Genomic DNA, 22,608 nt, shown 5'->3' with positions numbered 1-22,608 from the left:
GCTTGCTAGGCCGGTACTCTGCCACTTGAGATATGCCTCCAGCCCATTTTGCTCTAGTTACTTTTCAGATAATGTTTTGCACTTTTTTTGCTCGAATTGGCTTTTGACCACAATCCTCCTATTTCTGCCTTTTGCATAGCGGGGATTAGAGAAGTGAACCACCACGCCCAGCTTGTTCTTTGACATAGGGTCTTGTTAACTTTTTGCCTGGGCTGGCCTCAAACTACAGCCCTCCTAATCCCTGCCTCCCAAGTAGTTGGAATTCATGAGCCGCCGTGCCCAGCCTTTATTTTTTCTTGTTTAGAGTTATAACCGATCTTAGAAGACAGTGTTTCAAATAAAAACCCTGTGGCCAGGACTGCTGAATGCTCTTTATTTAGAAGAGGCAGGAAAGGGGAAGCAGGAAGTGCTACTTGGCGTCCATGATTTGCAGGCGGAAGGCCCCAGAGGCTATTTCCTGTGTTTCTATCTGGAGGGGAAATCATCCCTAGTCCATCAGGGCTAATGCTGTCCCAGGAGGGCAGTGAACGCCAGGAGAAACCACCAGGAGCTCAGACAGACTCCTTCCCATTCTTTCTCCCTGGGCCAGAGAAAATCTTTCGATTTCCTCACAGGCTCCGCTTCTAATTTAAGGTGCCTCCACCCAGCTTGGCAAACTGTGCTCTCCTAGAGAGGAAATAGCTTCCCCAGGCCCGAGGCCCAGGAAGAACAAAGGCCTCATTAGAACCAGTCACTTACTCTGAGTACACAAGCCCAAGAATGTACTGATGATGGCAGATACAAATGAAGTGGTAATTAAGGATACCATGCAAATGATCTTCAGCTTAGTAACTCCCTCTGTAATTGAAATTTACTAAATTAAGTCTGAGATTTTGGAAACTAGGTCTTTAAAAAAATTTTCCTGGTTATACTTACCCCCTCTCCTCCCTCCCACCCACCCCTTCCTAATGTAATTAGTTTAAAATAAGATCTGGGGTTCAGTTGATGCTGCTGTCTACTGATGTGAAGGTGAACTTGCTCTCTGGAATGCTGGTCTTCTATGATCCCCCCGGGGAAGCCAAGAGGAGAGGGTCTTCATCAGCCAGAAAAGCTGCTGTTGTCTGCCCAGATGCATGGCCAAATTTGTGACATTGACATTGACAGTTCTCAGCTTCTCTCTATGCTCAGATCTGGTACACCTGAGGACCATTTAGAGAAGAAGTGATGGTTGCTTTTTTGGAGTAGGGGAGAACTTGAACAGGGGAGACAGGCAGGGGCAGATCAGAAACTCAGGTTTTTCTCAGAGATCAGGGAGCCCTAACTGCTCCAAAGCCTATCCTCTGCCTCCTGATGTGACCATCCCTGGCCTTAACTCATTTCTCCTGGTCTGTCCCAGCAGAGGGCAATGCCCACTTGCCTTGGCCAGCCCAGAACCCAGAGGAGCTGTGTGACCTGAGACAGGGATCAGGAGGCGTTTCAGCCTCCCCATCCTTCCCTACAGTTGGCCCTTGTGCAACCCGGAAAAAGGGCTGTGGTTGTCCAGAGTACATCTGACCTTCCTGAAGAGCAGTTGGCCTGTTTCATTAAATTCAGATTAAAAGCCCTGCTGTCTTTGGAATCACATTTTAGTTTCGTCAGAGCTGATACATGTGAACAGGAGAGATTCTACCCACAGCCTTCCTCCTCCACTTCTCCTCCTGCTCCCCACCTACAGCTTCCGGAAACTGTGAGGTAAACACGGAAATACCTGGAGTTAATCCACCCTCACATGGCGAAAGACAAAGGTTGTGTTGAGGTCCTTCTTTGGAACGCCTGCTAAAGCAGCAGCTCTCTGGCAGGTTGGCAGACCTGAAGAAAATGCTTCTCCACCCCTTTAAAATTGTGTGTGCACCTATTTTCCCTGTCGAGTCATGTCAATAGTGTCTGAAACCTAAGTGAATGCTTAACTGCAAATGTTCTGAAGTCAGACCTGCAGCAGAGTTGCTTTTGGAGAGCATAATAGGTATATGTTTCATAGTAAATCAGAGAAAAAGTCCATGGCAATCTTGTCTCTACTTTAGCCCTGGCTTCAATGCTGCCCCGAAGGAATGTGTGTGATCTGGTGCTCAGCATGGCAGGTACTCAGCATTAGGTGAATGAATGGTTTTTGTCCAAAACCTTTCAGGACCTTCTTGATGGTGTGGGAAAATACCTCAATTCTATAATCTCGTGTTGAGGATCTGCAATCAGATGCCAACGTGTGCCTGCCTGGTCCCTCACCATCTCTGCACAGTAAGCCCAGCATGGCAGTCACTTGGAGAACTTGGTAGAACACAGCAAGCTGGGTGGCACATCAACAGATGAGGGGTGGGCTGGAGAATTTGCCTCTTGGACAAGTTCCCTGATGCTGCTGGTCCAGGATCATATTACTCTGTTTCCACAAAAGGCTCCCCTCAGCCTGCACCCACCAGGTGGTCATGGTCCAGTTTAAATGCACCTTGTCAATACAACGGAACATGCTAGCACAATGTACTCACTCCTAAGGGCTTCCCTCTGTACTACCACACCCCATTAAGCTCCTGCCTGCCTTTAATCTGCAAGCTGCCCAAACTTCCACACCACTCTACTTTTTGGAATCCCACGCATGCTCTAGTGGAACCTCATTTTCCCTGCTAGGCTCATGCAGCCTGAAAGCACACCTTGTCTGTCCCTGCAGCCTCTCATGGCAGAGAGCCTGCCTTGTGGACCTGGAATGGTTTCGTCGGCTCTGACTTCCACAGTGCATGAATTCTCCCATGGATCTTTCATTGCTGGAGCTCCTTGAAGGCAGCATCAGGTCTTGTGCCTTTTCCCACGCCCCACAGAGCCCTATCAACGTGACTTCATAACCCAAGTGAGTTAAGGATGGGCTGCTGGCCTGAGCAGACTCCATTCCACTCACTGAGACCCTAACAAACAGCTTCAGAGTACCTGATGCTGCACTGAGCCCTGGAGATCCAAAGTGGAGTTCAAGTCTACTTTATATTCATGGCTTATGATGGCCTCTCTGCTGGCCTGGGTTGTGAGTGAGCTGGAAGACACTGGATGGCCTTCCTCACCTGAATAAGGGAGCAGATCCTATCACTAAAGCAAAGCGCCAAGTGCTCAGCTTGACTTCTTGTCTTTGAGACTTGGAAGGGACGTGTCACTTTTGGTGGTATCAGGGGCATGTGACAGCAGATGAAAGATGTGCTGCCGCCTGTTTAAATGTCAGTGAAAAAAACCCAGGGTGCCCCGAGAACAGTCACATTTCTCAGTGTGAGCACCTTAAAGGTCACTGTGCTTTCTGTCCTCCTCCACGTGAGCTTTCAGCACCATGCCCTACAGCCCCAGGGTCCTGACGGTTAGTTAGAGAAACTGGACTCAAACTGCTTAAGCAGAGGGAACCTTTGCTCATTCCTGTGGCTTGGCCCAGTGACTCACAGAATTGAAAAAGGAGCGATAGGACCTGGGAGTTAGGAGCTACAGCTGGTCCCAATTATCTGCTCTCATCTCTTCATGTCTTTGCATATGTCTGTCCTGCTGCACCCAGGATAAAAGGTACCATGATCAGCCTTGTCCAGTTTCCATGTCCACAGAGGTCATGTGGAGTGGTAAGGAGATGTTCCCCCAAAGGGACATGGGACCAAGCCAGATGTCCAGTACAAATGGTTAGCAGGTGTTAAGCCTTTGAAATGAGTCAGGCAGGCACTGAGCTAAGAGCTTTACATGGAAGATCTCGTTTGACCTCAAGCTGCCTCTGTGAGGCAGATCCTGTATAATACATCTGACTATCTTACAAATTAAAAAGCACAGCATAAATTGTACCTAGATCCTTTCTGCTGCTCCATTGCTGGGTTTGGGACACTGACAAGACGTGATCTGGATATAAGAATGCATTTTCTTTGGAAATAAGCATGTACTCTACCTACAAAGAGGGCCTGAAGTCAATGGCTTAGCACTGGTTGTCTCTGTATTGGTAGTTACAAGAAGTCTTAGACCATAAATGTCCATTTGTTAATTTTGGATGTTTGGGTTTCTCTATTAAACCAGCATATCTATGAGTCTACATTGAAGGGAGAGAAGTCTCATCATGGAAAACCAGAGGCTTCTTTCCCTGTGTCCCCTATTCATTCGACAAGAACACACATCCTTTGCAATAACATTTAAAAGACTAGAGAATCAGATTAAATGAGATAATGTCTGGGGTTCTCCCTCCAGACCAGAGGAACTCTGCCACCTGGAGGTGTTTTCATCGGTCCTGGGATGCCACCAAATGAAGGCTCCCTCCTCTGTGACTTTATTCTATGGTCAGTTCTTGATCGTATTTCCTCTAAGAGGAACCAGCAGGCAGGCCTCCATCCATCTCTGCCTTGCAGGATCTCCAAGACTAAGAGCAACCCCTCCCCCCCACTGCCCAGTATGTTCCTAGTACACTGCAACCTTCATACAGTCAGTCTCTGCCCCTCTGTTCACCGTTCCATCCCAACTCCTAACACAGAGGCTGGCACACAATAGGTGCCTAATAAACATTTACAGCATAAGTGAATGATGCGTGGTTCTCAAGTGATGCCTCAGGTAATTATTAAAGTCAGTGGTGACACTAAGCCAGGTCACTGTGCTGGACATTGTCACTCTAGCTGACAATGGTCAACTTTCCTAGGTCAAGAGTAAGGACACGAGTTGTCAAAGATACGTACAGCTTTTCCTCCTGGTAGATGTGAGGCACCAACTTCTGGTTTCATGAATGCAAGTGCTGACCCTTTGGGTAATGTCATACATTCTACTGCCATACTCAGTCATCTATTTGTCAGTAGAAATGTGCTAACCACAGACTTCACATCTGTAGCACAGAGGAGTCAGATAAGCAGAGTTCACCCGCTCTAAGACCACTAGCAAAAGCCAGTATTTACTGAGCACTTACTCCGTGCCTGGCACCTTCTCTGCCTAATCTCATTGACCCCTTGGGATAACCCCATGCAATGGTGCTGTCGTCATCTCCGTGTTACTGAGGAGGAAAGAAGGCTTCTAAGGTGAGAGTTCCTAGCTCAGTGTCATATAACCACTTGTAGCCAGGGTAGTTGTAAGTTTAAGGCAGAACTGGGGCTCAGATCCATCTGTCTGACTGCAATACTAGCACTTTCAAGTCACCGCAGCAGCAAGCCACTTAATTTCCTGCACCTCAGATTTTCCTCCTCCCATGGAGACGACCTGATCTTGCTGGATGCAGAGTGTGAACTGCAAAGCACACACGCCTTGTCAGTTAATGTCATTGTCCCAATTCAAAGGGGTTTGGAAGCCAGCCTTAATGGATAGATGCCTTTCCCCCTTAGTCATCTTGCCAATGCTTCGTTTATCAGCAGACTTTACTGAGCACCTACTTCGTGCTGCTCACACAAAGACAAATAAGAGGGCATCCTTGCCCTTAGGACATTCATGACCTATGAGCACCTCCAGAAATTAATGAGGGCCAAGGCTGAATCTACTCGCCCAGGAGTCACCTTGTCCTGATGGCCTCTTGTTTCTCTGGACATCAGAGTGAAGTGAAGTTTAAGCCTAATTGTTAGCCCTCTGACCATAAAAGAAAGTAGAAATAAACATTGCCCTAGCTTTGTGGGTCACACTCCGGGGAGGAAGGAAATCCTCCTCCCTACAGGGAGGTTAACAGGTTCAGAAGCAGCTCCCTGCTTTCCTGGCCTTGTGACCACTGATGAGTTGCTTAACCTCTGTAGGTCTCAGTTTCTTCATCTCTGGAGGGGAGGCCCCAGGGTCATTTGAGGATGTGAGTTTAGTCAGTGCCCGGACAGCAAATGTCAGCCAGTGGACAGCTGAAGGCAGCAGGTAGTGATGGCTGTGAGCGAGTGGAGAGGGAATGGAAGAGGGGGAGCCACTCTGGACCCAGGGTAAGGAGGGGACCCCTTGTCAATGACACAGGAGAGCATTTGCAACTGGGCACCAGTGTTGTTTAAAAATGCCTGACTCATAAGTTTACAGGGCCAAGAGACAAAAGGGAGAAAACACCAAGTAATAAAATCTGGATGTCTTTCCACATTGTAAACTATCGTTTATTTGCAGATAAGGAATATCAGGAATTTGTATTAAGCTTTCAGATCCACCACCTCATCAGATCCTCAAGAAAAAGAGCACACCCATTTTACAGATGGTAACATTGAGACTCATGAAGTGCAGCCATTGGATTAGGGTGATGGAATCGAATTAACACCTAGAGCTTGGTCCAGGGCTTACCACCATCTTCTCAAGCAATTCTTTGTGGAATAAATGAGAAAAAAACATAGATGCTTATCTGAAGAAGCTTTACAACCTCTGCTGGCTCCTGCCAGGACAGTTGCACTAGCCCACCCACTGGGTGGCACCCTTCAGCAATGCTGCCCCTGCTCTCCCTCTGCCCTACCCATCCTCACTTCACCCCCATGCACAGAAACCCTATTTAACACTCTCCTCAGCTTTCCAGACCCTTAGCCCGGCAGACCTCATTGTGTGTCACTCTCTACTCCCAGCCCTGCAAGCCTTCCTCCAGTCCCTAGAGCCACAGGGAATCCCTCCTACCACAGGGCTTTTGCATATGCTGCTCCCACTCTCTGGAATGCTCATAGCTCCTTAGTCTATCTCAGTTAGAACCTCCTGCTTCTGACACCAGCATTATCTCCTCAGGGAAGTCTCCCTCGCCCAAGTCCATGACAGAGTCATTACTTACATGTTCTTCAGAACCAGGCTCCTCTCCTCCAGGGTTCTTGTACCCAATGACAATTGGGCCTTGAAGAGTGTGTATTTTGGTCGAGTCTGTCTCCCCTCCACAGCAGATGCAGGCTTCGGGAGAGCTTGCCCCATGTCCGTCCTGTGTTCTCATGGTGTCTTTTCAGGGCTTGGCACTCAATGAACTTTGATGAGTGAATGCTGCCTCCACCTCCAGATTCCCAGGAGGCAAGACGTTCAGAGAGGTCAGTTTGATGAAGCCATTTCGACATCATCTGCACCCTGTCAAAGTGCAAAATCTCATGGTTTTCTTGCCAAGTAGCTTGCACAATGACATTCCCAACTTCGTGCAGTTCTTAACCCTCCCCCGACCATGCAGGACTCCCACAGTCTTCTTTATCTCTATTTAGCTTGAATTTTTATGAGATGAATTATGTTTGTAATCAGAAAAGGCCATAAAAGTAATTTTTAAAGTCTGCCAGAATTGGGTAAGACTCCAAGGCTATATTATTTCTGCCTCTAAAAATCATAATTTGGAAGTAAATATAAAGTATTTAATATATGTCTTTACTGACAGTACTTAAAGAAGCACTGGGAATTTAATTTCGGAAGTTAAGGTTTGAATGTCCTCTTTGCCCCCAGCATTGCATTGTTACTAACATCAAGGGGTCCAGCAGAGAAATGGAGAAGCAAGAGATACCAGTGGCTTCTCAGAGCAGAGGAGATGCCTTGCTGGTCTGATTGATGGCCCTTCTTGAGCTATGCCAGCAGAACAGGTATAGGAGTCCTTGATGTGGGTACTAGATGGTGCCAGCCCTCCTCCCCCACCATATTCTTCCCTGACTCCTCCTACACCCCAAACTCTGCTCTACATAAGAAAAGGCCAGGGATAGGATGAGATTATTTGGTTTTAGAAAGTATTATTATTTTTTTAAGTCAGAAGATTTAGTTGGTTTGTTTATTTCTAGTCACATGAAAGATTTCCCATACCAGATGACTGCATTGAAATCGCACCTATCTAAGATGATTCTTCCCCTCTCTGCTATAACCCCTTCTCATTTTATGCTGTTTGTAGTGATCCATTTTCTGCTGTGACAAAACACCTGAGGCTGTGTGCTTTACAAAGAAGAGAGGTTTTATTTGGCTCACATGCCTGCTGGCTGGAAGATTCAAACAGCATGTCACCAGCCCTCTAGCCATAACATGACAGAGAAATGGAAAAAGAACTGCCACAGGCAGAAGGCAGAAAGCTCACTCTGTAACATTTCATTCTTATGAAAATTAACTGGGGTCTCTCAGGAACTACATTAATCCCTTTTGAGGGCCATGCCCCCAGTGACCTAACCCCTGCTACAGGCCCCACCTCTTAAAGGGGAACAAGCTTCCAGCACATGAACCATAAGGAGACAAATCCCACGCAGACATGGAACTGTTAGAATGGAATACTATGGACCGGATAACTTACAGTGAACAATTTATTTTTCACAGTTCATGAGGTTGGGAAGTCCAACACTAAGGGACCACCATCTAGTGAGTCTTTTTACTGCATCTTCTCATGGTGGACAGGCAAAGAGAGGATCAAAGAGATATAAGGAGTCAAATTCACTTTCTATAAGGAACCCACTCCTATGGTCCCCAACCCACTTTCATGACAACAGCATCAGCACCCTTGGGGGGATGGAGTCCTCATGCCCAATCACCACTTAAACATGTCCTTACAATGGAAATTAATGTCAACATGGGTTTAGGAGGACACCCATTCAAAGCACAGCACCAGTGATTCTTTCTTAGCGCTTGAATTCTCATTGGTGAGAATCTCTTGGGTTATTAGGAATAAGCATTGGATAGCTTTTGGCTAGGTCCGAAAGACACAGCAAAGGGCGGCTGTGGTGTCAGAAGCAGAGTCATGGCAGAAATGTCAGGAGACTCAACTCTGACTGGGCTGACCCATTGGGATCCTGCCTGCTAACCGTAATTGAGGCTTGAGCATTGGTTGGAAGTGTGGGGTGGAAGAAGGTAGTTTTAAGACAAGAAATTCTTGAAGAGTCAGAGAAAATGTTCCCTCCTGGACTCAAAGATTGGGTGGGCTAGGAGATTTGCGGACAGATAAAAAGAAATGTAGTAGATTAAACCCCTCTTCTCTGCAGGGCCACTGTATAGGAATCTATAAGAATTTAGACAAATGTGTGATTAGCCCTCATTCTGAATTGTATGTGACTGATGCTTGGCGATTATTGCGATGGATGGATGGAAGGATGGATAAATGGATTAAAGAATGGATAGAGGAAAGGATGGATGGATGGATGGATGGATGGACTGAAAATGGATGGATCCATACCTGTGACAGACACTGTGGGTGCCCTGTCTGTATTCTCTTTGTTCCCACTTCTTCACTCCAAAGGTTACTTATTCATAGAGTCCTGCTGCTCCCTCTTTGAGCCTTTATCTGGCTGAGGAGCACAGTAGGCCTGGGAACTAGAAAAGAAAAGGAGAGTTAGTGTCCGAGAAGCATCCTTCAACCCATGCTGCATGGCAAGTTGGTAGAAAAAAATCCCATTTTCCTTATGTCTCAGTTAGGGTGACACCTACACAGTAGGAGTAATCCTCAGTTGCTCTCATTTGATAATATGCCCTTTACTGTCTTTCTTTCCTCCCTTGCCTTTTTCCAATGTTTCCTGGAACCGACCTCCAATGAACTTAGTTCTTGAATCCTGCTTGTGGAGCATGCTTCTGGGGTAGCATGTGACTGAGAAGACCCCAAGGTTATCCTTAACTCTCTGTCTGCCAACTAAAAACCAGAATGATTTAGCTGGAAGAGAGCTGACATTTAACTTACACCTCATTGGAAGAGTAATAAACCCTATCAAAGTGCAAAATCGCTAGGCTTTATTGCCAAATCCTGTGCACAGCTGACAAGGCAACCTTTGTTCTGTGAGCAGCCCCACCCCAACCTCAGGACTCCCACAGTCTCCTTTATCTCTGTTTGCTTGGAATTTTTATGTGCTGCATTGTTTAACCCACACCTAATTGGAATAGTATTAAAGTCATTCTTGATTAATTCTTTCTGGAAACTCTCCTCTTACTAAGTACTTAACAGAAGTTCTGTTTCATTACCAAAATTGATCAGGCTGTTATTTAATGACTGAAAGCAGGACAATGTCAGACACATAAACCCATTTTCCTGGTCAACCTTCTTTGACAACAGTTGGCCTAACTTTTGTTAAAAGAACAGCTCTTATTGCTTTCCTCTAATTAAATATCTAAACTCTCCACAGCTCCCTGGAATACCTGCAATGATTTCCAGCAACATTTTAGGAAGGGTTCTTGACCTGAGCTCTGCCTTAGCATCACCTCAGAAGTTTTCATTGAAGTCCTGGGTCCCACTGCACACCAATCAAGGGACAGGGTCCTTAAAGTCTCCAGATGGCTCTAATGTCAGCCAGGGATGAAGACCACTGATTTAAGAGGACAGAGATTTTATGAAATTGTGAACACCAGCCGCCCAGGAGCTATAGCTCTGGACAAAGCAGGAAAAGCTAGAAATATCAGTGATGGCAGCCCCAGGTGATACAGCACGTGTCATAAAAATACAGTCACTGCACACTTCACACCATGCTTTTCTGGAGCTTCACTACCTGCACTTGAGCCAAGAAACCATAGGAAGCCCCTAGTCAACCACGCAATAATCTTTTGCTCTTCTGCAAAGGTGTCTCCTCCCCCAGGAGATATCAGATCAGTAATTCTGTCTCTCATTTGTAAGTTTGGATGGTGGAGTCTCATTTTTTCATGCATTTGAATTTCCCTATCTTCAAGCCTGAGTCATTTTGCTCCTTTAGGAATTATCTTGATCTTGGCGAGTATGGCTGCCATTGTCCCTGGGATGCAATCCTGAGATGTTCCTTACATCCGCAGAAACAAAGAAATCAAATGGACCCTGCATGTTATGACATCTAGCTGTGACTGGACTTTATTAAGTGCTGACCTGTGACGGGCACTGGAGAACTTCTCTAAGCCCGATAATGTATTTTCATAAAACTTTAAGAAACCACAGTGACTGTTTGGGACTCCAAGCCAAATAGTAATATAACTTAATAGGTCCATGAATCTTCTAAGATGTTTGTACATTTTGGTATTTACATGATTTTTTTTCCTAGGGAGACAGTCTAGTCTGTAGGGTTTGTGGTGTGTGTGTGTGTGTGCAAATTCTCAAGTGGGTATGACTTCACAAAGTTTAAGAATTTGCAATTCATGCTTTTCCCCCTTTTGCCCAAGAGCCCAAACACAGATGTCTTGACTTAAGAGATTAATACTGAACCTTTCGGTCTCCCCTCTCAATTTCTTCTCTTATGGCCTCCACCCTTCACCATTGAGGGACTTTGAAATGTTATGAATGCAGATTTCTGCATGGAGGGGATGGGGTGGGGGGAGGGTTCTATGGAAGGATCATGCTTTGAGGTCAGCCCAGGGAAATAGTTCGTGAGACCCCATCTCCAAAATAACCAGAGCAAAATGGACTGGAGGTCAAGTGGTAGAGTGCCTGCTTTGCAAGTATCAAGCTCTGAATTTGAAACCCCAGTCCCAGAAAATGAAAGAGAGGATCTAAAGGCACAGGGTACTCAGGAGCCAAGGGACAAGGAAACAACATGGCCTGGCTCCTGAGGTCCTTCAGAACAAGGAGCTGGTGTGGGTTCTTGGGAGGCCTCCAAGGCCACCAAACAGTGTCCAGTACTAATGTCCCTGCAGGCAGGGAGCTGGACTAGCTGGAGAGGGGAGCATCCCTTTCTTCTGCAAGCAAATGAGATTATTTTCTTTCCCTGAATTCTTAAAAAGACATGAGAGGTGGTCATCGGCCTCTATCAGGCCTCCACTAAGCTGAGGGAGCAAGAACTGGGACTGCACACCTTGCTCCCTCCCTTGGAAAGGCCAAGTCTTCTCATTTTCTCTTCTGTGATGGGGGGATTAATCAATGCTTCATTCTCAGGGAGGAGTCACAGGTCTCTGTAACTGAGTTCCACAAAAGGGAGAAGGCTGCCATATGTGTGGGGGAATGAAGGCAGTGACAGGGAAAGGGGACCCACAGTGATTACTGTGTGGTATGTTCCAGGCATGTGTTAGACCTTTTGCCCATGCTAACTGTCTGGAGAACAGCTGCAGGGCACTTTCAAACAGAGGAGCAGCACAGCACAGAGGTCCCACTGAAGAGCTGGACAAGTCTCCAACTCCCAGAGTCTCATGCTTAAAGTAGAAGAATGAATCTTTATATTTCTCGTGACAATGACTGCCAGTTGCCTCTCAGTACTCCACTTTTCCTTCTATAGCAGCACTGTCCAGCAGAACTTTCTGTGATTATGAAAATGTTTTGTGGCCACACTCTCCAACACGGTAGCCATGAGCCAGCTGTGGCTATTGAGTGCTTGAAATGTGGCTAGTCTGAGTGAAGAACTGAATTTCAAATTTAAATTCAAGTTCAATTCTTTTAAATTTAAATCGCCACATGTAACAGGAGGCTATAATATTAAACAGTTTTTTGTTTTGTTTACTTGGAGTAAACAAACCCAGGGCCTCATGCATGCTAGGCAAGTGCTCTTTCCTTAACCTCCATCTCCAGGTCTGAACAGTGAATTTCTCTAGTGGTTCCAATAAAGACTATACTTTAGTGGCTCTTTCAGGCGTGTGCTGAGTTTTGGCCCACAGACATGAGGGTAAGTGATATAGGAGATATATGACATATGGAGGTCATGCCCTCTCCATGGCCTTTTACCCACTCTTGCTGATGGGACCAGGATATGGCCATAAGCCATCTGGAACCAGGTGATGAAGACAGCACCTTGGGCAGAGCAGAGCAATAGGTTATAGAAACCTGGATCTCTGAGGATGCTCTCATGCAGAGGGCTCTAATTCCAGCTCTGACATCTGCATGCGAGAGAACCTAAAATTCCATTTAAGCCACTGTTAATTTGGGTCTCTGTGACACTGGCTACACTATCTTCTCTCCTAAGCAATATACTGCTCTCCTGCCTCTTACAGAGACTGGGGAAAACAAATGTCCTATTATGATTTTGATGGTGTGATTGCAAAGTTTCTGCCAGTACTTTATGCAGTTTAAGAACTGAGACCTAGAGTAAAGTACCTCTGTTTAGCAGAGGTGGGCTGGTGAGTTTGGGGGTGGGGGGGGAAGGGATTGAAAGCTAGATGCTACTCATGAGAAAGAAATCAAGATTTGGAGGAGATGACTGGCCCCTGAGAAAATGGCATCAAGATGGAGTAAGGTCATGTGGCCATTGGAAAACTTCCCATGCCAGTGCCAGTCATTCTGATGGGTATGGGCTTTGTCAACAGTGGCATCTGTTGTTCCTGGGCTGAGCTGTGCTGTAACCCCTCCCTTGTTCCAAATGCTGCTGTACATCCCAGCCTGTGGGCAGTGCTTTAGAGAAAACAAAGGAATTAGGACATCCAACATGGGACAAAACAGTGTAGAGACAGAGCAGTCCTGGGAAGTCCTGGGAAGTAAGTCACAGTGTTAGCTCAAGTGTGCAAGGAAGCATGAAATCCGAGCAAGGGGTGACTAGGAGATGAATAAGCTCCTTGAGAGTCCCCTAAAACAAGTGGGGAGGGGGCAGGATGGCTTGCATCACATGTAGGAGGCGGGTTCCTACCACCTCACTCAAATCTTTGAGATTCGAGTGACAACCAGGCAGTTGACACTTTACTTTGCACTTCCCATCCTACCTTTCCTCCTGGCCAACCCCCAAACTGACAAGCTGAAAAGAGAATGGAATGTTTCCTTAGTGAGTTCTCTAACTTGCCTGGATTGAAGGAAGACATCTAGAATACAAACTCTTTAAGAGGAATGAGAAAACCTGTAACTGATCAGAGGGTCATGATGGATGGGTGAGCCTCATGGCTGAAAGACAAAAGTAGAAGCTTGGGCATTCTGGATTTGAAACCCCATATCCCAAACAGCTCCTGAGGCAGAACATTTAGCACTTGCAGAAAGGTGCTTGCTGTTGTTGTTGCTAATAGTGACACTTGTGCTCAATGTCCAAGTGTTTTCTGTGCTTACACTTGGTCAAGTGATAGAATTTCAGGAGCTGTACCTGAGATAAGAGAAAGGTGACAGGCATTCTCATGGTGCTTTCACATCTCTAGTTGGGTTAAGGCACAAAATGAAGGGTGGGAGCCACTGGAAAGAGAACATTTGGGAATAATAATTATTATTGGTGAACATCCAGGATGAAGCTAAATGGCTATAGGATGCAGCCTAGAAGTTTTTGGTTTTGTTAGTTACATACACCATAAATGTAAGATGTTTCCAAAGCATTTCTGTTATTTGATGTTTTTAGCAGTTTAGATTTCAGGCAAACAAGTATTTATCATAATTTGAACAATAACTAGTCATTTTTCTTCCCTTCCTTCCTTCATTTCTTCCTTCTTCCCTCCCTCCCTTGATCCTTCCTTCTTTCTTTCCTTCCTTTCTCTCTCTCTCCCTCCTTCCTTCCTTTCTCTCTTTTTTTTTGTTTTGCAGGGCCTAGTCCAACAGACCTTTTTGTGATGGGCTTTTTTTTCTTTTTTTTGAGATAGGGCCTTGTGAGCTATTTGCCCAGGCTGACTTCGAATCTCAATCTGCCTCCTGAGTACCTGAGTAGCTAGGATTACATGTCTAAGCCACCAATGCCTGTCTCTCTCTCTCTCCATCTCTCTTTTTTTTTTTTTAAGGGAAGGAGGATTTATCTTGGTTCAGAGGGTTCAATCTATGGTCACTTGACCCTATGTGCTTGGATAGAACACCATGGTGGTGGGAGCAGGTGGTGGAGAGACCTGTTTACCTCATGGCTGACAGGAAGTAGAGGGAAAGGAAGAAGCAGAGAGAGAGAGAGAGAGAGAGACAGAGAGAAAGACAGGGGCCAAGATATCTACAAAGATCTGCCCCCATTGGCCTACTTCCTTTAGTTAAACTCCACCCCTCAAAGTTTCCAAAACCTCCCAAAATAACACCATCAGCTGCAGACTTAGGTTTTGACACATAAGCCTTTTGGGGGAACACTTCATATCCAAACCATAATATTCCATCCTTGGCCCCCAAAATGCTCATGTTCATATCACAATGCAAAATGCATTCAATCCTTCTCCAAGAATCTGCATAGTCCAACATTGTTCAAAAGTTCGAATTCAAAGTCTTTTCTGAGATTCAAGGCAAATTCTTATCTGTGAGCCCTTGTAAAATCAAAAAAGAATGTTTCATACTTCTAAGATACAATGGCACAGATAAATAGTCCCATTCAAAAAGAGAACAGTTGGAGAACAGCAAGGAAGGATGAAACTGAGAGAAGGAGCAAGACCGAAAGTGCGAACATTAAATCCTGTAACTCCATGTCTGGCCTCCAGGGCACATAGTGTTGTGATGTGAACTCCAATGGGCTTGGGCAGCCCGGCCCAATGACCTTGCTGATGGCAGCCCACATGGCCTCTCCCCTGGGCTGCCTCCACTCCTTGCCTGCAGCTTTTTGGGGGCAGATGTTCCATTTTCTTGGCATCTCCAACATCCTGGGGAATCTATTGTAGCTTAGGCATCACCCTTACAGCTTCATGCAATGCCACCCCTCCAGGGGCTGCCTGCCCGGAAGCTGGCCCTGCCACACATTGCCTGGCCTCCAGGCTTTCCACCTGTGGTTGGAAGCCTCCACGAGCCCACAACTCTTGCATTCTGCATGCCTGCAAAACCAGCATTATGTGGATATCGCCCAGGTCTGCTGCCAGCTCTAGCAGTATCTGGGGAGCAGAACCCAGGAAAATGCTTCCCTAGGTGACCCAGTGTGAGCACGGTGCCTCAGTGGGTCTCTCTTTTCAAGGGAAAGTCTTTTAAGTGAGTCCATAATTATACATCCGGGAGCCTGGAGTGGGTGGGGTCTGGCTAACTCCTGAGATGCCCTCGAGGCATCCTTTCTAGACTGGTCATTTTCAGGATGAACTTTAACCTCACTGAACTACTTGCTCATTTGTTTTGTCATCTACCCCTCCCCTCACCCCCAATGCCACACATTGTCACCAAATCTTGTTTTTAGTAGGAAGACTAAATACACATGTATCTTTTAACTATCTTAATGAAACTCATTTTAAAACATTGTAGAGCATCTGATTGAAGACCTCATGCAGTACATTTCTCTGTGTCCTTTCTGAGGTTAATAAATACCTAGGGACCAGCTTAACTGGTGGCTTACCTCTTCTATTACAAATCCTCCCAAGAAACCAATGTGTCTAATGATTCCAGAGGAAGACAATTTCTTCCATTTCAACTCTTAGAATTGTGAATGTGAAGTTTATCTGATACTGACTTTGCATGATCCGAAATATTTTGGAGGGGGAGGGAATAAAGGAAAATGATGGAGGGGGTGAATTCAACTATGATATATTCTAAGAACTTTTGTAAATGTCACAGTGTACTCCCAGTACAACAATAATAAAAACATACTTTGGAGGTTATTACATTAATTTTCAAAAGGGTAGGTCCAGGATTGTCATTCTATTATGTAAAAATCTGTATATCTATATCTATATCTATATATCTATATATAGATATATTTTATGTTACTGGGTTTGAACTCAGGGCCTCACACTTGAGTGCTAGGCAAGCAGCCTTACGGCTTAAGCCACTCCACTAGCCCCTTTTTGTGATGGAGTTTTTTCAAGATCAGGTCTTGTGAACTATTTGCCCAGGCTGGCTTCTACCCTCGATCTTCTTGATCTCTGCCTCCTGAGTAGCTAGAATTATAAGCATGAGCCACTGGTACCTGATAAAAATCTGTATCTTTTCACATGTTCTCCCTCATGTGTGGAAGCTAGACTTATAAGTTAAATGTATATATAAATACACATATGATCATATATGTGTATATACAGAGAGGAATAAGATTGTGCTAGTGGGTTTGTCTGAGGGGACAATGGGATGCAGGAGAGTGAAAGAAAATGTTAAGAGAATGAAAAGTACTGAAACAACCCATCTATGTATGACTACAATATAATGTACTGTACTTTAAGCTGTTGAATATTAGGGGAACTAGTAATAAAGAATGAATAAGTAATGAGGGGGACTAATTTGAGTAAAGCACCATACATACAGGCCTGAAGTACTAAGGCAAATCCCCCTCAGACTATCAATATACACTTTAAAAAAAGTGAAGGACAGGAAAATAAAATAGGTCTTTTCCAGGAGTGGGTATCAGTGGGAGGGAGGGAGTGGGCATAAGGAAAGGGTGAATATAGTGGGTGTATTTTTATTCATATATGAAAATAGAAGAATGAAATCTGTTGAAATTGTTCTAAGAAAGGGGGGAAGAAGGAGAATGATGGAGGGGAGAATCTATCTTGTAAGCACATATGTAAATATCACAATGTATCCCCCTGTACAACTATTATATGCTAATAAAAAATCAGTATCTTTAATGTGTATTACACTTTCAGTTCTATATTTCAGTGTCCATAGAACCCATGTTATGCCATTGCTAGAAAACAAGAAATTTTTAGAATTTTTTATATTAGTCGTCTTTTCAAATGTCATAAAGAAGAAGGAATTAAGTCGTTTGTAAAAGTACTGAATTTGATTTTCATTTCCTAAGATTTCATTTCTTTTAAAGAGTGATGTGGGAGTTTAACTTTGTCCTAAAAAAGACTCCAGTGTGAGAAGTGTGGCCATCTTACCGATGGGCCACCCCTCGCACCTCCCCTCGGGATTCAGGGTATGTATGGCATCACAGACCAGGTTCAGTGCCGCCGGCAAACATGGCTTCTCAGATAAAACAGGATCCCAAGCACTGACATTTACAGCGTGTGGGTCTGCCAGTTTGGAACAAGAATTCACACATTCTCACTGTCATCCTCACTGCTGGCAGAGGCTAAGTTGAGAACATTTAGCAGGAGAGCCTGGTGCTTGCCCTGCACTCATGGCTCGTGCCTTTGGAGAGACAGATAAGGTATTGTGAGGTTTGCTTGGAACGACCACGTCTTCTTGAATTTGAATTGTAAATTTTTGCACAGAATTACCTAGAAAGTGTAGCAAAGTGCTCCTTACTTCAGTAAACCACTCCCTTGAGTGAAAAACATACAGTGAGCAGAGTGGAGATTAGAGGTTTCTTTTCCAAAGTTTTTGGAATGGACTCCAAGTTTCTTCCCTCCAAGGGAAAACTGCTACAGCATTTAAGGGGGATAATTAAAAGTGTTTGTTTTAAATGTGAGTCATGACAAACCTAGGAATTGAAGTCTTAGAAACAGGAGGACTCTTCTGAGTAGGGATAGTAGCCGAAAACCCAGAGCAATGTTGGGGGGAAAATCCTGCTGCTCTGAGACTTTTTAGCCCTGTTTGTCTCTGGTACTGGAGAGAGATGCCCTCTACCCTTGGTCTCCCCACTAGGCTGAGTGGTGCCTCAAATGTGTCCTCTACCTCCAGTTTCCTTTTAGGGAAGGACATCTCTCCAAGAAGTTCTTGCTAGGACAGTGTTATCGAAAGGGGCTATGTTAATCCACCATTGCTGATTTTTCGAACTACCAAGAATCCACAAGCAATGGATTAAGGAGGTAAATTTGAAATGTAGGAATAAGGAATTAAAAAGGAATCATGAAATGGGTCCAAGTAATGTAAATTAGTGTAGCCATTATGGAAATCAGCATAGAGGTTCCTCAAAAAACTAAAAATGGAACTCTTGCATGATCCTGCTATACCGTAACTCTTGGGCATCTACCCAAAGGAATGTGTCTGCATATACTAGAGACACCTGTGTACCCATGTTCATTGCAGCACAACTCACAATAGTCAATTTATGGAATCAGCCTAGGTGCCCATCAACGAATGGCTAAAGAAAATATGGCATATATACATAACGGAGTACTATTTGGCCATAAAGAAGAATGAAATTATGTTGTTTGCAGGAAAATGGATGGAACTGGAGGTCATCATGTTAAGTGAAATAAGCCAGACTTATAAAGACAAATATTGCATGTTTCTCTCATATACAGAAGCCAGATCCATAACAAAAGAGACATAAACCTAAACAGGGGACTATTTTTTTTGGGGGGGTGGCAGATAGAGAACGAGAAAAGCATAAGGGAAGGTAATGGGGAGTAAATAGAATCAAAGTATAATGGATACATGTGTGGAAATGTATTGAAATCCATTATTTTGTATAATAATAATGAAAAAAAATAGGTACCAAGTGTAAGACAGGACAATGCCAGGCATGACAGGGGCCCTGGAAGCTGAGGGAGCCTGGGAATCTAAATTCAGAGACTAGGAAGTGGGAAAGAAGCAAAGTAACCCCTGGCTGCATCTGCAGAAGTCCTCATCAACTATGACATGAGTACATAGACTTTCTTTTAAAACAGTTTTTCAGAAGCTGTTATGCAACACTACCTTCATCCATCATGGTGTCTGCAAGGCTAGCGTCACCACACCATGGCAGGACTTTCCAGTCCCATCTAGGAAGCCCAGTTGCAGCTGCTCTGCCCACAGTATCTGAGCACAGAAGCAGTGTGAGTAACTCTTCCAGGGAAGCAGCAGTCTCATGATAACCCTCAGCCCTTACCTGCTCTCCTGGAGTTTTCCCAGGGCTGCTCCAAAACAGTTAACTGAGGGGTGGCCCTTTCCCCCTCAGGTCCTACTCTGATGCCCAGCCCTCTAGGAAGGGTGGAAGATGAAAGGATAAGGGTTAGCGAGGCAGAACTATCTTCAACCCAGATGTTAAGCCCAGGATTAACAAGAACCATTGGGGTCCCCTGAATGTCTGCGGGGCATCCACCCCTCATGCTCCGATTTGCACACCCATCATTCAGCGGTCCTGCGTCCTTACCAGCTATTTTACCAGTCACATTTCTTCACCAGGGGTGGAAGCTTCTAAGTGGCCTGGCGCCCTCCAAAGCTAAAAACAAGCCTTTTTTCTACCATGTTGGGCTTTCAGGACCCAGCCAGTACTTTAATATACCTGAGCCCCAAAGGACACCCTTAAAATAGGGGCGCTCTAGACAGTAGCCTCGACACATGGACCTATTTCTTGCTAAAATGAAAAATGTCCCAGTCTATTTTTTCCCCTTTCTGGGAAGCTGACCTAAACAAGTAAGGATGTGCTATAAATGTCTTTCAAGACTTGACTTGTAGGTTCTAATTATAATTAAGATGATAATACTTTGTATTGGAGCTGTGCCTTTCTTCCAAAGTGCTCCAAGCACTGTCAGGGCACCAGGGCAGGTATCACGGCTGGCTCAGCTGGCTGGTTTGTGTCCTTGCAGATTCTAATTACACCTTCTTTTGATTCTGGTTTTCAACTGGCCTTTCTTTCCCCAGCCAGGGGCATCAAGGCCTCTTCCCTGAGCTTACTTGCCTGGGTGGCTGGCGGTGTTATCCGAGGGAGGAGCTCTCATGGTTCACCTCCCCAGGTCCTCCTGCTGCTTGGACCTGACCCACAGGCCCTTTCGGGATGTTGTGTGCTGGCTCCACCTGAAACCTTCCTGCCAAGAGCCTGTCCACTGTCGTCACCCTCACTCCCAGACTCCCAGGTGCCAGAGAGTGAGCACTGCTTCCTGCCCCTGTTGCCAAAGGAGGGCCCTGTCACTGCAGGTGCTCTGTCCTGGAGCCTGCCCTCAGTGGACTCTCCTCTGCCCTCAGTATCCCAGCTCCAGGGCAGGGACAGGCTTAGGCTTGTCAGGTCACACAAGAAGCTTGGTGTGGCCTTCAGGATCCCTTTGAATGTACACTGAGACTCTTCTCTGGCTCTGAAAGAACCTCTGGCAAACCTTCTGACTGTTCTGGTCCCTCTGAGCTAAAAAAGAGTTCAAGGTCACTGAAGTCATGAAATATAGTCCAGATCCTGAAATTAAATGACCAGTCCTATGGTTAAAAAAAAAAACAAAAAAAACCTCTGAGCTGAGTTTTAAGTTGCGAGTTCTTGTTCCTGGCTCAGGCTGACTATGGGGGATGGGGCATTGTGATCAACTCTCCTCTCCCCTTCTCCCTTAACCTAATGACTACAGTTTCTGACACACACACCTCTCCTGGAACTGGAAGAGCAGGAAGGAGAACGGGAGAAGAGCACAGGAAAGTTCCAGGGTGGCTCTTCTCCTGACTTAGGCAGTATTACAGTTCAGTCTTCTTCAGAGACTTCTTCCTCCTCATGGTGACTAGCTTCTGTCTGCTGTGAGACTCAGACAAGATTCCGCGCATCTAAATTCCAGTGGTTGTCTGTACTTCCTGGGTTCCTGGAACTCCAGTGGCATCTCGGCTGCTTTCAACTTGCCCCCCAGGTGAGTCAAGGGGGACAGCATCCAAGTCACCATGCAACACACATAGTCCCCTGCTTGCATCATTTGTCTTTCACCCATTTGGCCAGCCCAGTCCTCTCTCCTTACTCTGCCATGAAGGCCACTCGTCAGCCCTTTCCATTTTCCAGTCTGTTTGAATGCACTGCACCCCCAAACTGAAAGTGATGCATCTTAAGTTCTCCTCTATCTTGAGAGAGGGAGATGTACCCTCCAATCTCCCACAGTGTGCAAGTGTTGGGAAACTGTCAGTTTTCTCCAAAAAGCCTTCTGAAAATCTTGCCTCTTGACTCTCACTCAACTCCATTTTTAGCCTAGATGTTGAAGACGGGATTAAGAATAATCTGATTTTCCCCTACTTCTTTCCACCTTATTTTTGGGTGTGCTTTCTATTGTCTTGATTCTTTAGCTGTAACTTGAATCTGGCAGGAGAAGGAAGCACAACCAGAAATCCTACCTGGCCTCTCTTTGGGACTTTAACACATTCACCAGAGCCCTGATGCAGTTTTCCCTTACTTCTAAATTGGAGTTTTTATGTACTTATTGGGTTAAATATCTGAAGGCAAACAGAATTAGGATGTCAATGCGTTTCCCTGTGAAAATCAGTACAGTTGGCCCCCATTGGCCTCTACTGAAATTTACTAAGGCTTCCTAGCAAGAGCAAGGGAGCCAAGGCGTCTTCTGATGCGTGGTAGCCAGACGTTTATTCCACCCAATCCATTTCTCTAATAAGACAGCCATGGTATAGCTCAGAACACCTGCCCCTTCTATTAGTATCATCCGGGTATCTAAAAGAATAATTTAGAGAGGTATCTACATATTTTGAAAAATGATAGTCAGAGACACTGCCTAATATGTTACTTCATGTTCCATCTGTATAAAGGCAGCCATTTGGTTTCATACCTACTGACATTTAGTACCTATAGTTGAACTTGCATGCTTCCTTTTATTTATTTATTTATTTTAGCAATGAGAGCTATATAACTTGATGTGGTTCTCATTTTGCTTTGCCTACCAGGAAGTTCAGAACTAAATTTAGTGCTCAATTGCAGTAACTAATTCATCCCAGGAAACTGATGTGTCTATCTCATTTCACTTTTCCTTGGTTTCTGTTATTTCTTTCTCTTTTTAAAAGTTGTGTTATATTTTCAGATATATTCTAACATTGTAAACCATCTCCAATCCCTTTTAAAATAGTCATAGGCTATTCATCCTAAATACACATGCATAGAATTCACATTTGTTCATCCCTTTGAAAATATTTATTGATCACCTCCACATGCCAGGCGTTTTGCTAGACCCTGAGAGAAACAAAGGTGAGCAAACAGATCTTTTCTCCCCTCATAGAGCTCAGAGGGCATCAGGTTCATTGGCAGGAGAGCAACTGAAAACTCAGGGTACCAGGGAAAGCGCCTAAGAAGTAAAGTCATAGAACTGTGCAGTTATGGCGGCCAAGAGAAGCTAGTGCTCTCAAAGGAAGGATAAATCCCTTCCTGCAAGGAGACCAAGTAAGGCAACAACTGAGACCTGCCACTTAGCAGCAAGGTCGCTAGTTACTCTTCCAAGAGCAATCTCTCTGGAATACTGAATGGGAAATAGGGAACTAGGTTCAGCTAGGTA

The 22,608-nt window shown here is 45.1% G+C and overlaps 1 long non-coding RNA gene across 2 annotated transcripts in view; it reads right to left on the bottom strand.

Annotated features, from left to right (window-relative positions):
* Window positions 1-9,522, bottom strand: part of LOC141414825 (uncharacterized) — a 42,971-nt gene extending 33,449 nt beyond the window's left edge. Inside the window, exons 1-3 of one of the 2 annotated variants that reach the window (XR_012439710.1) lie at window positions 9,276-9,522; window positions 9,029-9,165; window positions 6,692-6,972 (exon numbers count right to left, since the gene is read on the bottom strand). This is a non-coding gene — a long non-coding RNA (uncharacterized lncRNA). The remainder of the gene's footprint in view (window positions 1-6,691; window positions 6,973-9,028; window positions 9,166-9,275) is intronic. The other variant, XR_012439711.1, reaches the window with a different exon arrangement.
* Window positions 9,523-22,608: the final 13,086 nt, after the last annotated feature.

The sequence above is a fragment of the Castor canadensis genome, chromosome 12, assembly GCF_047511655.1.
Source record: "Castor canadensis chromosome 12, mCasCan1.hap1v2, whole genome shotgun sequence".
Lineage (NCBI taxonomy): Eukaryota > Metazoa > Chordata > Mammalia > Rodentia > Castoridae > Castor > Castor canadensis.
Note: the sequence above shows the minus strand (reverse complement) of the source record. Positions and strands in the feature narration are given on the sequence as shown.